The sequence below is a fragment of the Arctopsyche grandis genome, chromosome 5 (genome assembly GCF_051622035.1).
Source record: "Arctopsyche grandis isolate Sample6627 chromosome 5, ASM5162203v2, whole genome shotgun sequence".
NCBI lineage: Eukaryota > Metazoa > Arthropoda > Insecta > Trichoptera > Hydropsychidae > Arctopsyche > Arctopsyche grandis.
Window position 1 is genome coordinate 15,432,967 of NC_135359.1, and position 17,165 is coordinate 15,450,131.

Sequence of the window (17,165 nt, forward strand, 5' to 3'; positions counted from 1 at the left end):
TCTTCTATGATTCATGGCCACATGACTTTGAATCATCAATTTGGGTACACTTACAACCTTTGCATGTATCGGTTGGGCTCGAAGCCCGGGTTTGTAGGGCTCGCATTAAAAAACGCCCTATTATAAGATGACTATTTCGTATTATTCCAACTTAAATCGTAACCGGTTTTTCTGAGATCAAAGTACTCCGAGTATTCTCTTGTATATATTATATGTTATTTTTATAAAAAAAATAGATAATTTCTTTTAATTTTTAGTTCTAATAACCCCATGTCAAACATTTATACTATTTATCGTGTTGTGAAATTGTCTTGGAAGAGTTTTCATCTCCAGTAAATTTCCATTAAATTTCCGGAAAGAATAAAAAGTGGGAATGGACTATGATTTCGGTGGGTTTTTTTTTATTATTTTTTTTTTATTTCGGTAGTATTTTTGAATAGAACCGTCTCGACGATTATTAGATAAAGCTAACAAAACCTAATAGGAGATTGTCGATCTGGATCCATAACTTATCAGCAATGATAGACATATGTACTCGAATTCGAGTACATATGTATGTACTCGAATCATCAAGAAAATCAAGTTCATTTTTCTGTATATTAATTTTTTTTGATTTTTAAATGCTTTTTATTATTACGAAATTTCGTTCACAATACATCTTATATCTATTTTAATAGCTACTGATCTACTGATCATTTTCTATTTTACAATTTTAATTTAATTTGGTTAGTAATCACAGTATTATATTATTCTAATGTTAATCTCAAGCATAATAGGAAAAAGAGCTCAAAAACCTATTTACAATCCTTATAAATGTTCATAATACATCTAATACATAATATTAATTAAAGACTATCTAAAGTCGATGACCTAAAGCAGATTGTGTTTAGGTAATCTGTGTTTATACCTGAAGGGTATAGACATTTTGTTGTAATCACCGAGACTCTTGTGTATATTAATCTACGACTCCTCAACTGGTGAAAAATCGCTTAGCCAGTGAAAAACTTAAAAAGTCTTTAATTATTCATCGCGAAACTGATTTTTGATCAAAAGGAGGCTGCGATCGTTCATTTCTTTAGAATCTAGATCAAGGTGCTGTGGAAAAATTCAAAATCCTGTAATATAAAAAGTCAATAAATTTCGATTACTTTTTCGAGTTACTTTTCAGTCACCGAAGACTTTATTAATCGAATGATTTTATAGTTAATTTCATTTATATTTTATAAAATAAAATAAAATAAAAATAAAATAAATAAATAAAAAAAAAGTCTTCGGTGACTGAAAAGTAACACGATAAATATCAAGACGATAACACGTAACACGATAAAAGAGATCAGACACCAAACGAGTTTTGACAGTTTTGTAAAAATGTTCAATAGTTAGGTCACGAATATTACCAGTATATTACTTTATTTAACCTACATATGTATTAGTAAATTTTAACGTATATGAGAAAGTATAAAATCATGAAATATTAAGTTTATATGAGATGAGTGTAAATTAAAGTGAAAAAAGTAACTGTTTAGCCTTTGAGTTGTGAAGGGCCTGTAGAAAGACCTGTTTTGATAGTTGGCTGTCATCGCTTCACTCTGACACAAGATTTCGATGTAATTTTTATTGAGTTCGTTGATTATTAAACCCATGCCATTTCATAAAAGCTTCATGTTAGAGAAATTAAGTTACATACTTCAATGTTGGCTAACCCCCCGTATGTCGATTAGATGTCAAAGCGACCTGAAGAGTTGAAGTGGTCCAAAATCAGACCACAATTTTTGACGGGCAAAAATTACACAGAAGTAAAAGAGTGAAGCTAATATTTATGCATTATGAATTTATGCATTTAAAAACTCGTATGTATAACTATCGAATGTTTATAATGTATATCGAATATTTATAAATAATAAAACGATCAAACGAGTTCTTATGATCGTTATTGAAAAATTGGTCCACAACGGACAGTGAAATACAATAGTGGAATACCCCTGATTTGTATTCGAGTGCAATGATGTATATACCATCCAGGGCAGTTCAATTGATTTTACATGAAAATATACCGGTCTGGTCAGCAATTTCACGATACACCACTCGGCATTATTGTACAATACGATATCGAATGTTGTACCTTTACAATGCATTGTCAATTATGAAATTCCTTGCAGGTATTTATGGGCGGTTGCGTTATATTATATATTGTATTGCATAAATATGCGAGATCGGTGCGCTCTGAATAAAGGACGTGATTTTTCTTCGACGAAAGAAAATCCCCAACTGTATAAACACAAACGGCGGATGACAAACGTTTGACATTTCATGAATACGAAACGCTATGAAAAATGTGAGCTGCCTCGTCATATTTTACTTGCAGATTTTTTTTGTGTACCTATCTAAATTTAAAAAAAATCATCGCTTCAGAGCTTGCAAAAAATAGTCGTTAAAATCGTACGCGTCTACGTCGGGGTCACGTTGGATTTATTTCGATTTATTTACATCATTTTTTATCAGCATCTGTCAATCGAGCTTTTTCAACAAAGCCCACTCAAGTTGTCGCTTCGACGCTAATGAAGCTTTCGACGAAACGATCATTACGAACGCAAAAATAATAACGACATCTATTCTTATCCTGTATATAAATTTATATAATAATAATACGTTTCGAATATTTATTACACATACATATTATTTATATAATATTATATATACCTATGTAAAATATATATATGTTTTCATACATATAAAGATGAATCTATGGTTACTTGTCCGCTATGCAAATCTTCAGTTTTTAATTCAGAGTCATCAAATTTGGCATCTTATGATACTTTAAATTATCCAGAAATTACACCTTTCCATTTGCAAGACTTAAAAATTAGATATAATGTATCTTATCAATTTTTAGAAGTAGTCAAACTTGGGTCAAAGGTGGGGATTTTTAAAATACCGAAATTTGTCACTATCGGTACTACCGAAAATACCGGTACTGCATACTTGTTTTGATTTATTTAAGCAATTAGTGTAATAAAATTTAATTTATTTCCAATACTCATACTCATTCATTATTTTAAAGCTTATTCTTGCTTTGAAAAATTTTTGTGTGGAAAGAATGGTTTTAGCTTTTAAATATTTCATATATGTACATGTATTCAAATAACTGTCTTTCAAAAAAAATAGGTATCATTTTTAACAGTCAGTTGTAAGTTAATATATGTATTTACATATTCGAAAATAGTCTCAGGTAAGAACAATATTGTTGGTATACTCCTTTGAATAGCAGGTCAAAAAATATGTTGAATGTCAACAAATTCTTGTCCTAATCTATACAAACTAGCTGATGCAACGTTTTCTTCAAAATTCAAAACAATTTAACTAACATTAAATTATTATATTTCTCGGTAATACCGGTAGTCTATTTTATAATACCGGTAGTACCGAAGGCTAACATTTGACAATAAACCGGAAATACTGGCATTGGTATTCCTAATCAAGAAGCGCTAATCATTTTCTTCGACTTTCTGATATCCGAGCGCCGCCGGGTGATTCTGCCAATGTTTATATAAAAACAATACACGTAATTGACTCAAAAATAAATAAAAAAATATACATAACCAATTGTGATAAATTTATTTATAAATGTCAGCAGTCAAGTAAAATAATTTGAGACGTTTGAATTATTCATACTTCGAAATACCTTGTATAATATACATAATCTTAAATTTCACAGTTTTTTTTTCAATTTGACATGATTTTAATAGAATTTTCCTTATATTCGGAAATAAGTTACATTTTGGCAACACCACATTTTATCACGCCATTTTGAATAGATTCGCATCAACTTGACGGATCGTTACGCACTTTTTTCTTACCGTTCGAATGGTCCATAAACGTCGAAAGTTGCAGCAGGATGTAGCGCATTGCAACCCTCGCATGATGGGGGTTAAAATGACCTTCTTTATGTCGTCTCAATGGATATCACCTGCGTTTCAGAGCGAGTACCCGAACCTACATATAATATAACCACCCCCGACCCCTCCCCCCCCCCTGACACCCCCGACACTCCCGTAAGATTTCGGCTAGTAAAAAGGAGCACCACTTTACCGGCGAAAGGGGGTTTTTGGACGAGAAGAAAAACATAAGCCCCTCTAGCGATAAGCTTCGAGAAGACCGAACGGGGACGTGCGCCGAACGCTGATGACCCTGGACCCCGTGGATGAGGGGTCCTTGGCGACAATGCCAAATCCTTTGATGGAGGCATCAAAATTACAATCACACAATTCATATATAAAGAGCGCGCCCGCCTTCAATAATTCATCCACGGCAAGTTTAGGAGACCCTCGCTAGCTGCCTGATAATTCGATTATTTTTTGACAACAACACAAAATAATCACGTATTCAGACTCCGTCCGCGATGATAAAAAATCCCTCAGGTTCAACGTTCGTTTTGACTCTGCGAAAATAAGGTTTTAAGGTCCGACGTGAATTTTTTACGTGAGCGACGTTACTGCGATCAATATTACCTACTTCCTACATATTAGGTCGCTAGGAAAGTAATTGCGGTTTTTATTTTTCAATGGAAGTATTCAATTTAAAATATATTTTCCGGTAATTGGATTATTAGTCACACCACGATCGCCCAAAAGACGATTTTTGCCATGAAAATCGCGAATATGGAATATTTGGCACTCGAGTTCTCATTAGTATGATAGTTATCGTTAGTATGATGAACTTTTCGGCTACCTGATGTTCCGATATAGAGATTTTAGTGACTTTTGAGCGAGCGCTTTGTGACCAATAGTTACCGAACCATATTTTCCTAACATCAAATTCAGTTTTATTATTTATTTATCTTCAAATTAAATAAAAAATAAAAAAGAAGCTACAAAGAGAAATTTTTCGCATAAAATTAAAACGGATTATACATATACATATGTATATACATATATGTACATATATTGCCATACATATGTACGTCACAGCTATCACTGTCACTGCCAAAAAACGTATACGAATATAATAACAAAAGAACAAAATTTCTATATACCTATAGGTACTGTTTGCTACCAATTTTTCCTCTAGGCAAATAGATGGCGCTAAGTTTCTGAGCGCCTACCGCCATCTATTGAAAATTTATTTAATTATTTTTTTCTATTTTTGTTTTATATTAAGCATTTACTAGCAGCTTATCACTTCATTCATATTATCGGCCGAAAATAACAAAATAATTTTTTTTTCAAGAAAATTAATTAAATATAAAATTATTATTGAATTGCGATATTTTACCGAGTGCACAATTATGTGTACACAGGCTACTAGTATATAATAAGTAAAATAAATAAAATAAAATAAATAATTTTCAATATGTAACGATACCGTCACACTCGTTTATAGTTTTTTCACTATGTTGTCGCCGTCACCTAATCACCGAGTGTAGCGCCTCTCAATACAATGCTATACATTTTAAGGGATTTTGCAGTGACCAGATCGCTGGTCGGGTTATGGCTTGGGTAACCCGTGAGATGGCCGATGTGGCATGCCCCATACAAGTGCATACATTTGATCTGGTCGTGCAACAAAGTAGCCCACCAAGTCACCCAGTTTGGCCCCACACCATCAGGACTGAGCGAGTGTATTACTCAGTGGCATAGCTACCTCATAGCAAAGTCATGCAAAGCCGGAGGGCCCAGCTTGACAGAGGGTCCAAATTTGTGGACAAAACATATGTATATGTATGTAATTTTGCATTGTTCAACTTAAACATATTGAAAGTAATAAAATTGACTAGAGTCATACACTTGTACATTTCGTATATTATTTTACTTCTCCTTTCTTTTAAGACGCATAAATGTGAAAAGGTCACAGGCAACTATTTGGACTTACATACATATATCGTTGCAGACCATAAAAAGCTATTTGAGTTCAAGTGGGATAATTAATCGCGTAACGCCATTATTAGAAATGACGATACACGCTTTTATTGAAAATACATACATATAATTTATATTTAGAGTCATAACAATATTTCGCAAGCCTTAAATCGAGAAAGACGAATTTTAAAAATCTGTGAAATTAAATTTATTTTTTGTAGAATTATTATGCTAATAACACTATCTTAATATTTATCAACGAACAATTTGAATTATTTCATTTCATATTTTTAATTATATAATCTATTATTGAAGTAAAAATATGCATATATGAGAGATAATGAGAATCTATGTATGTTATATAGTGTGAAAAAATCATAGTTATAGACTTAAAGTCCGTTAAAACGATTGGAGGGTGGAAAGTCAAACATATGAGACTACAGGCTAGTGGCAAATGGCTAGCTGTCATCGTCTCCAAAATGTTTGCATTCTTAAAGATGTTTATTACGATTATTTTTCACCGTCGAACTATCGGGAGCGATTTAAATTTCTATCGGTGACCAAACCGCGTAAAATGGCAAAGTTTCAAGCCTATCGGAAGAATTTAGGAATATTGCCTGAACGATTAGCGAAATAAAACAAATATAAAGTAGAAGAATAGTCTTAAATCACTTTAAAGAGTAGCGGTCTTGGATAAACTTTGCATGAGGGCCCGAAATTCCTATCTACGCCACTGGTTTTACTTAACACACAAATCTACTACATATACACCACGTAAGAAACAGTTTGTGAGGTGACTCTCAAAGAAGGGGATGATGACGCTTCCCACTTTAGTTTTGTACAATGATTCAGCGTTGCAAATTTTCGTGACGCGTTCAGTCACATCAAAGCAATTCACTTTAAATAAATTTTCTTTCGAAATCATTGTAAGAGCACATTTTCACAGCGATCGGATTTGATTTGAAATATATACATATGAACATGTTCTTTGCGAGTTTTCCTTTCCCCGATAGCCGCATTACGAGCAGGGGTTGTATCTCCTCCTTTCGCGTATCAATTTTATTACGTGTAACGCAAAATGTTCGCACTCGAGTGCGAAATCGTGGAAAAACAGGCGTCGTTTCAATAAAAAATGCATCGCTGCTTGCCATAACTACCAATTGCGCGTAAACGAGATCCACAGCTTTCGGCGGATTCGCGTATTCGCGAGAACCGAACCCGATTTAGCACGTCCGACCGAAAGTGAGAATTATAACCGTCCTTTATGACAATAGATGTGCTCGGGGGTGTCGGGGACCCCTTACTTTCCTACCAGAACTCCCGTACCACCCTTCCGCAGAGCACGCTCCTTTCCGGTATAAATATGCGAAGTGCTCGATGTGTTTTCATCATCGTCAAACTTGTAGTACGTTCATGCAATCGGAAACTCAACAAGAAAACCATATTTCATACGACTCGATAAAAATATGGTCCTAATTAGGTTTGCTCTCCCGTATCACTGCATCCGGCGCCGATCGTAAAAACTTTATCGCTCAGTAAAAATTCGCATTGCCCCGAATATAAGTGACTTTCATCATAATAAAAATTTGTTCTTTCTCTCAAACGCTTCTGTTTTTTTTTCTCCCTCCCAAATCATAAAAGTAATAACAGAATATTAAATTTAATATAATACACTCTAATATGAAATGAATCATTACGCTTATGATCAAATTATTATGTTCAGATTAATGTGATTCGATATATACTAAAATTATATGAATATTATCATACGAATATTATTCTTCTAAATAAAATTTTGCCGTTTATCTATGTTACACGAAGCGAATTCGCCGCTTTATCAGAATCTCTATATCAAATGTACAGAGTAAGAGATTGGCGGAGCGTCTGATTTATCGACCATTTCATCTTGAACACGGGGTCAAAATCACCCGAGCGTAACTTATTCTCGCATCGGACATACCGGTGATTTATATGATGCGAAGTTTTGATATACGCCTTACAACCAGCTTCAATTTCCCCATTGTTTATATAAGATGAGAAATACTCGTAGAAAAAAACAAGTCTTCCGATAGATATGTATCTTTGAATTGATTCCGAGAACACTTAGAGGATTAACAATACCCATTTCTAAAATTGGTAATAAAATCAATTTTCCTTTGAAATGAAAACTCGCTTTTATAATATTGTTTTTCTTCTGTTTTAGTTGGGATTTCGTTAATTTATCAAAAATTGTAACCATATCAAATTTTTCAACCATTTTTGTTTCGTTTTAAAAAACATAGATGTCACTAAAATGAAAATTATTTTTCATGTATGTATGTATGTACAGTTTATTTTATCAATATTGTTTTCATGTTAACCACGGATGTACGTAATTTTTAATTTAGCAAATATTTACAAGAATATTTTCAAAATATTATAAACATTACATTTTTAGTATAATATATATTACATTACATAGAATAAATACATACTTTGAGGTTGGAAAATTTTGTATACATAAACAGATATCATTATTTACTTTATCTATATGAAAGATATATATTTCGATAAAGATAAGATTTTATTTTCGATTACTAAACAACAGTAATACATAATTTAGCTTCTGTTTATAGGAAACTTTGTACCTGCATACTTAAGATTTAATTGATAAGTTTTTATAAAAGAAAATTTGCATATAAAATTATACATGGTACGAAATGATTCACCAGCGCTAGAAATATAGTATAATAAATTCATATACAAACTCGCTGCGCAATATTACGAAATCGCAACATGTTTCTCGTCGACACTTGAATATACTACATATTTTAATCGAAACGATGTTTAAAAATGTTGATTCAAAAATGAAATATTCTCACATTTGTTTATGAAAAGCGGCTACAGAGGAAAACGCCCAAATTGCATTGCCAAATCCCAAATATCTGGTCGATGGGAAAAATAGATCGAAAAATATTTCCTCAATTTCAAATTCCAGAATCATTATTCAGCTGCTTAGTACGTGCATATCTTCCACTTATCATTCAACAAACAATAAAAGCTCGTTATATCCTCGTTATCCTTCTATTTCGATATGAAAATTAATATTCATATGATTTTATTTATAGCAGCGTAAACTGTTGAGTGAATTAGGGTCATTGGTACAGAAAACTAGCTTATCTTTGCCTTGCCCTTACCTCGACACTTATTAACTTGAAGAGATGATTCTATGTACATATGTTCTAGATGCAGAAAAATATTTATTTAATTAATAGTATCCAATTATCAATATCTGTTATATGTTATTTGTAGTAATTTCAACAATTATAAAAACAATTGAAATATTCTCGATAATAGCATCATTTATCATGTAATTCTTCATCACATGTATTGTGTTAAACCAATTATTGAAAATTGTCAACTATAATTGGTTTTACTTTTATTTACGATGAACCGAATACATATGTAATGCTTTTGTAATTAATTTATAAATATTTTCATACAGAAAAACGTATTTGCTGTGCTATGATTGTTTTAAATACATACATAAATAAATAATAAATTAGCTATATATGTATAATAAAAACTGTTCGATATTATGTATTACCAATTGCAATAATTGATTGACAAAGTCAATAACTCTCCTTGAAACCATTTACTTTCTCTTCTTAAAATTTAAATATCGTCATTGCTAAATTATTAATACTCCAATCATACGAGTTGAGTTTAATTAATATCAGGTTATCATCAAAATATATATATATGTATAAATTTTTCTTTAGTGAAAATTTATACTTATTCGTAATTGCACAATTTTTAATCCACCTAAACAAGTGAATGATAAAGAGGGATTTGTATCCAACGTCTGCATATCCTAATTAACCTTTGGTAAGGGACAATAATACAAATCCTGGGCTAATACCCCACCCAAATAACTCGGTTACCTTGGCAGCGTGACCTGAGCTAAAATCCTCGCAGGATGAGAATACTACCGTTCTCCGACCCCTCAGCCATCTTTCGGGATAATAATGACGCATCCTTAAATAAGTATCGAGGATGCAATGATCCCGTTTTATTGCAACCGCCAGTAATGAACTCCACTCCTCTTGGGACGTGATCAGCTCGACTTACGGCCGAACTTTTTCCATAAATGAGAAAATGCATTTTTCGTTGGGTACTTCCCAAGTCCTACTACTAATACACATGCATACTATGCGATACATGTTTTCGCATTTTAACAATATGCTTTGCTTTGCAACAACATGCTTTCTTTGATACAGTGTTTCGGTAGTGCTTATGTGTAGTACTAGTGAAATAAAAGCATTAAATGACAGTATCTAAAAGATAATAAAGGTTAATTTAAAAGCCCCCCGTGGAGAGCCTTGCGACGTCCTGGCGAGCATCCCCTTCATTCTCCTCGAAAGAATAAAGGTTTGTTCAAGAATAAGGTAGTGGAAAATACCCTTTTTTCTAAAGACTGGAAATAAAACGTTGTAAACACGGAACATGAATTAAATTATTAGTTGATTTTCATATAAACGATGTAAATTTCTTTACATTTTCAAATAAACCACTCATTTTTATTAAATTTCATTGAAAAATCCTCTTTGAAAGATTTTTATTTGTAAAAATGTGAAAAACAGAGCGTCAAACAACCGTGTATTGACGCAAGGGGGTTGGTAGAATCATTACAAGTGTATTAGTACGCTTATTAGTAATTCTAGTCTCTTAATAATATGAATGCTATTTTGGGAATTATTTAATGTATTTCAAACGGAATTCTATTTTGAGACTGTAGTATTTTCGAGTTTGTATGTATATGTTACAGTCCACGCATTCACTCCAATTTGTTCATGACCATTATAGTTTATTCATAAACGAAGTTTTAGTGCTAACAGTCAAAAAGCATCTTCAAATAGACTTACCAGGTGTTGCATGAAACAGCTGTCAAAACCTTTGAAATGTCAAAATGCAAATTATTTAAAAGAGAAATCCTACGGAAACCACATTACAAAGTTGCCATAATCCCAGTTTCAGCTAATTTTTAAAATATTGCAACCCAGGGTAAGCATAGAGGATGGGACAAACGATTGAGAATACTTTAACTCAAGTATTTAAAAGGGAAATCTAAAATTCAAAAATTTGTATATTGTATGCAAAAATGTATTTTGTATATGTGTATGTAATATATTTAATTTACGAGACATTGTGATCATTACGAGACATATTGTGATCAAAACACACTTTTAAAATATTTAATTAAAATATTAAAAAAAAAGTTTAAAAATCAATTCTTCCTATGTTTTTTTTAATATTCAATGTTTATGTCATAAAATAAATATTTAACTATGTAAAACATTTTTGTATGTGTTTTGTATTGTATATACAAAACTCAATATGGTGTAAATTATTACAATGCTGGGTAAGGATTCATACATACGTATGTATGTATTTACATACATATATAGATAGAAGATGGTTGGTATAAACGATTAAAAATACCAACACCCAACATTTTGTACATGAACAAACAATGTAGATCGTTTGTCAATTTATATTTTAATTGGTTGGTCAATTTACTATAGTTGACCAGGCTGGTTAATGTATGAAAAAACTAGTATGTTCGTGAACGATGGAAATATACACATCGACATATACATATTTAAATGATTTTGGGTATTTTATTTAGTATTACTTTTTTATTGGTTAATATTGGAGGCACAACTCCATACAAGTACAGCACAAGTTAATATAAGTGCACTAAAATCAAAATAGAACAATGCATTTCAAACAAAAAATGCAACTTCTTTTCATGTCATATATAATTATCTTTACCTGGGAACTACCAGCTATATAAAAACCTTGAAGTTGCAACTATTCAGCAATTAGAAGCACGAAACTCAGTCAATAAAAAATGAATCAAAATTTCATAGTAAGCGAGAGCAAACATTTTTCTCACTTCCTGTAATTGAAATAATATCAGAAGAGTCTTTATTTCAATGACTGTGTTTATATTATAAATTTACTCAAACATTTTTGATTGAAGGAAGCTATGTAAGTGTTTAAAATAATAGACATAATGATAATACAAATACCGTACGGTACATTGCATTACTCATATCTTAAGATGAAGTCGGATCTTGAAACGATGAATGCTAAATAGTCCAAAATGTTAAACAGTACATATTAGAATTGCAAAAATTCACTGAATTTTCATTAAACGTTTCACTGTCTTATCACTTCCGGTACGCCGCGAACCCTTCCCAACGTTTTACGACGTGGCCTCCCCTGCGCATAAAAACTTTGAAAAATCTGATTTTATCGTCGGCACGCATTGCGGCGGATGTCGTTAGTATATTGTTTCCCAAACTTCCTTCTGGAAGAACTGGAGGCTTCGAAGGAGATCGTCGAAGGCGATTGTTAAACCTACCGTAATGTCGCGTCGCGTAATGTACGCCGGCTGCTGCTTCCCGTATCCATATTCACAATGCAATCAGGGTCGTATATCCAGGGGCCGCGGTCGTTAAGGGGCCCCGTGACTCTACCAACCCCCCCTTACCGTGCTCCACCATTTTATTTTCACCCTCGTATGTTTGTTGCAACGGCGAACTCGGAAACTGTTACCCTAGTGCAAAGCTTTCCTCCAAATGTACGAGCATATTCGGAAAACATTCCCTCGATAAATTGTAAGATTTTCCAAATGAGATTCCAATCACGCCGTTTCAACATGCGAGTGTATGCCGGGTGATTAAAATGATCACTTATATATTACGATTGTATATAATTATGCACATAATTGGTTTTATATATATTCCTGCTTCAATGTAATCAACTATGTATTGTGTCGCGTCATATTTTAACAAAGTTTTTCTCTTACCTGAAATAGATTATATATTTAAATTTATATTTACAATGGTGCTATAACGAGTTACCTCATTGCTACAGCTATATATTCAAATTTTTACATATAAATAATAAATTAAATTCAAATAAATGATGACAATTAGGGTAGATGACCAATTTTTGAGGAACTTTTAACAATAAAATCATATAATCCACAGCGTAGTACATTGGTAGCTATTGCATACCAGTAGATAGGTCATGGGTTCAAGTCCTGGACAAAAACATTGATGGCGAGGTCTGGTGATTATTAAAAAAACACAAATCGACCATCTCCTGTAAGAATTTTACAATTTTTCTAGCTTAATTGTGGTGAGAGATCCAATAAATTGGTATCTACCCCCACAGTTTCTCGTAAATTCTAGTAATAAGCATCTTGGATTTGTTGAATCTTATAAAATGCTACTTACATAATGTATTTCTCACAAATTTGCTATGTATCAAAAAATTTATTGACTGCCCATAGATGTCTCTATTTGTATTATATACACTGTTATGTTAGAAAAATTGTTACCACTACGAATAATCTAACAATATGTGTCACTTTTGGGTTATTCCTGTCATGGCACATACATGATGAATGTACGTACATATGTTTATAAAATGAAAAGATATATATATATATATATATATATATATATATATATATATATATATATATATATATATATATATATATATATTGGCAAACTTTGATAGGCGACGATTGATCTGTAGTCGTATACATATGTATATATAAAGTCAGGGATCGAACCGGTGACCTCTCAGTAGCCAGCATTATACGCTAACCTCTGATTTATGTTGCTGGTTTAATATATGACGTAATATTAAATAAAAGTACATATATGATCCTTCACAAATAAGTATATATAATTAACGTATATTCGTAGTGCTACATATTAGCATTAGCGTGAAAATATGTCGCTTTAAGATCGCTCTAAATCCAAAATCGTTCTCGCATGACAATAATAATTGTATCAATTAATTGAAAAAAGAATCATCATCTGTAATAGTAGTAATTAATCAGTTAGCGCTTGCCTTATATGTAGTCCATCCGCTGGAGGAAGACTCGCTTTCCATCCTTTACACCTCATTTCGACCAATAGCATTTCGCACGTACAATGTTCTACTGTCTGCACGAAATGCTATTGGTCGAGAGGTGGTATAAGAGACAGCACATACGTTTTTCCTAAGTCTCTTCCTACAGCGGACCAACTATAGCCACTGTGCTGAACTACAAGCGTCCAGTTTAAAAACTGTATGTTGTAATTTAAAAAATACAAAATCTACGAGGGTAATTATTGTAATTCGCTATAAAAATCATGTTTTATCGAATAATAAGAATTCAGTGCAAGAAATGAAAAAAATTACGGTTGAAATCAGGGCCGTCATTTTAAGGCGGATATCAATCTCACACTGACCGTTGACCGCGGCGCGTACTAGATTCCCCCTCTCTCTAGCATCTGTGTGACACGTGTACAAGGGGTTTTCCGCTCAAAAAAATAATTTCTGTTGGTATTGATCAACGTTTTTATTTCGTAATCGCAAACTTCGAATCATAGAGGTTTTGGTGAGGAATACATAACATATGAAGACCCTGCATTTAGTAGATTTGGAGAAATAAAATAAAATATAAACCCTGGTCACTCGCTATTCATCACATTGTTAATCTGGTGGCATGTATTGCATCAAAGCTATGCAAGAAATACCTATATATAAAAACATAAAATGATCATAATATTATAAAATAACCAATTATTAATTCCAATTATGTAAATCTTTATAAACGAGCAACTTTGTATTTATAATCCTACAAAATCTGATAGAAGGTCAAAAATGCAACGAGAAAATTAAATGAACTTTTCCATTTCTGTCAAGGTTAGTAACGTATGTATGCTTCAATCATGAGCAAAATTCTTTTAATTATGAATGCGTGCTAAATTTAATCTAAATATATTATACATACATATTATATATTAGGAATAAATATAGCAGGTACCCAAAGGAGCGGTTCAGACAAGTGGGTGGCACACAGAGCGTGCTCTATTAGCTGTTGGAACCCCTGACAATTGACGTGCGTAACTTTGAAGGACTCTCCACGCTTGCTAGGGCTGGTCCTTAGACGTCCTGCACTTAAAATAATAGATTTCAGTGCCATACTTACTGCCATGTCCGCAACACTAAATGCAAATTATGCTAATCTCGATGCATAAAGTGACCGCTGTCTGGCACCCTCACCAAGTTGTACCCATAGATTATTCTCTGATATGCTACATACATATGTACATACATACATATATGTAGACGAGCTCACGGATTTATTTCACAAAATTTAGTTTAGATGTAGGTACATATGTGTGTGTAAGGTTTGAAACTTGGATTCGTTAAAATATTTTGAGTAATGAAAGCTAGTGTAAAAGGAAAGTTCACGAGCACCTACATAAGTTTAAAGCCAAACTGAGACTCTAAGCAAACAAAGGTGAAAGATAAATACACCTGCTGCCTCTTCAACGCAGAAGCTTCGGAAGCCTTAAAAGGCAAACATTGTCTACTTGGTCTAGATCGAATCAAAATTGCAATCAGCTGTTAAAATAAATTCGATTCGATTGCTATAAATAATGTAATGTCCATGTATGTAGTTTCCTTAATAGTAGTACAATACATCGATTTTCTGAATGTAGTTAATATTCAAATGCAAATTCATTGCCATCTCAACTATATACATACTTACATACATATATGTATGTATGTATATAACATAGGCTAATTTCATTATATACGCGATACCACTTAGCATCCAATTAGCTCATCCATAATTACAGTTCATATCGATCATCTGTATAAACTTAACGTTTCCGCATAAACAAGACTCCAATTAAAATTTAAAGTTGTTAATTTTTTTTTTTTTCAAATAATCAAATGTATTTTTTTATGTGAACAATTGCGGAATCGCTCCGGATATGAATTTTGACAGTTATTACAAATATATTAATTTTCACTAGCGTAGCGTATCAAACTCGATGACTTAAAAAATCATTTTCTATTTAATATAAAAAAGATTTTTAAGCCACAGCGTAGTGCACTGTTAGAGCTATTGCAGACCAGTAGAGAAGTTGTGGGTTCAAGTCCCGACCAAATTTGCTGCTGGCGAAGTCTTGTGGTTATTAAAACACAAATCGACCGTTTCCTGCTAGAATTTTCAGATTTTTCTAGCTGATTTTCAGATCATGGTTGAGACGGATCTAATGAATCAGTATCCCCCCCCCCCCCCTTTAATTTCTCGCAAATTCCAATTATTAGAATCTCGAATTTGTTGAATTTCATAAAATGCTACCTACATAATGTATTTCTTGCAAATTTGCTGTGTATCAAAAATTTTGTTGATTATCCATAGATGTCACTAATGTATTCTATATCCTGGTATGTTTGAAAAATAAGTAAGCATATTTATTTATTTATATATTATTATTTATTTTAATATATATTTTAGCTATCAAGCTAATTTGTCTAATATGTCTCATTTTGAGGTAATTCCTGCCATGGCACATGTGATTTATGTAATAAAAATAAAAATGTAATGAAATGTGATAGTCAAATATTTTTTTACTACAAAATATAATACTTACAGGTTCCAAAACTTCGAATATCATATTATACGCATATTTATTTCAAAACTTAAAATCATACCATAAATAAACGTTTTTGTATATGTAAACAATTTGATCTTCTTATCAAAAAATTATATTCTACATATTAATAATGAAAACGCTTAATAACTAAAAACATTAGCAAACGTTCAAAGTGCAATTATCAATTTTTGGAATACGACGCAATACATATTCATTAACATGTTTATGTACATAAATTGTTATGATGCAAAACTATGTATAAATTACATATGTATATTATTATTGATCGATATAACATTGCATTGCAAAAAAACCAATTGACCACTCTCCCATCACTTGAATGAGTTTTTATAGTAGAGATGTACATATTTCATCATCATCATCATCATTTAAAGTCATTCGTCATCCACTGTTAGATGAAGACCTCTCCAACATGCTCTGATTCGACTTTGTTTTGTGCAACTCTCATTCCACACATTTTTCTGATGTCATCCACCCATTTCCTCTGTAGCCTTCCTCGCATCCTTTTACATTCTCTCGGGTACCATTCGAGCACTTATTTCGTTCATATATCATCAGTTCTTCTAGCTACGTGAACCGCCTATTGTCATTTCAATATATTTACTCAACAATTACATCAACCACCTTTGTCATACTTCTAACCAACGTATTCCGTTTTCTATCTCTCCTCGATATGCCAAACATACATATATCGTTACATGCTTCTTTGGGTGCACTGGATTTTATGCAGCATTACGACGTTCAATGCCCAAGTTTCAATACTTTTTTTATAGAAGATTTT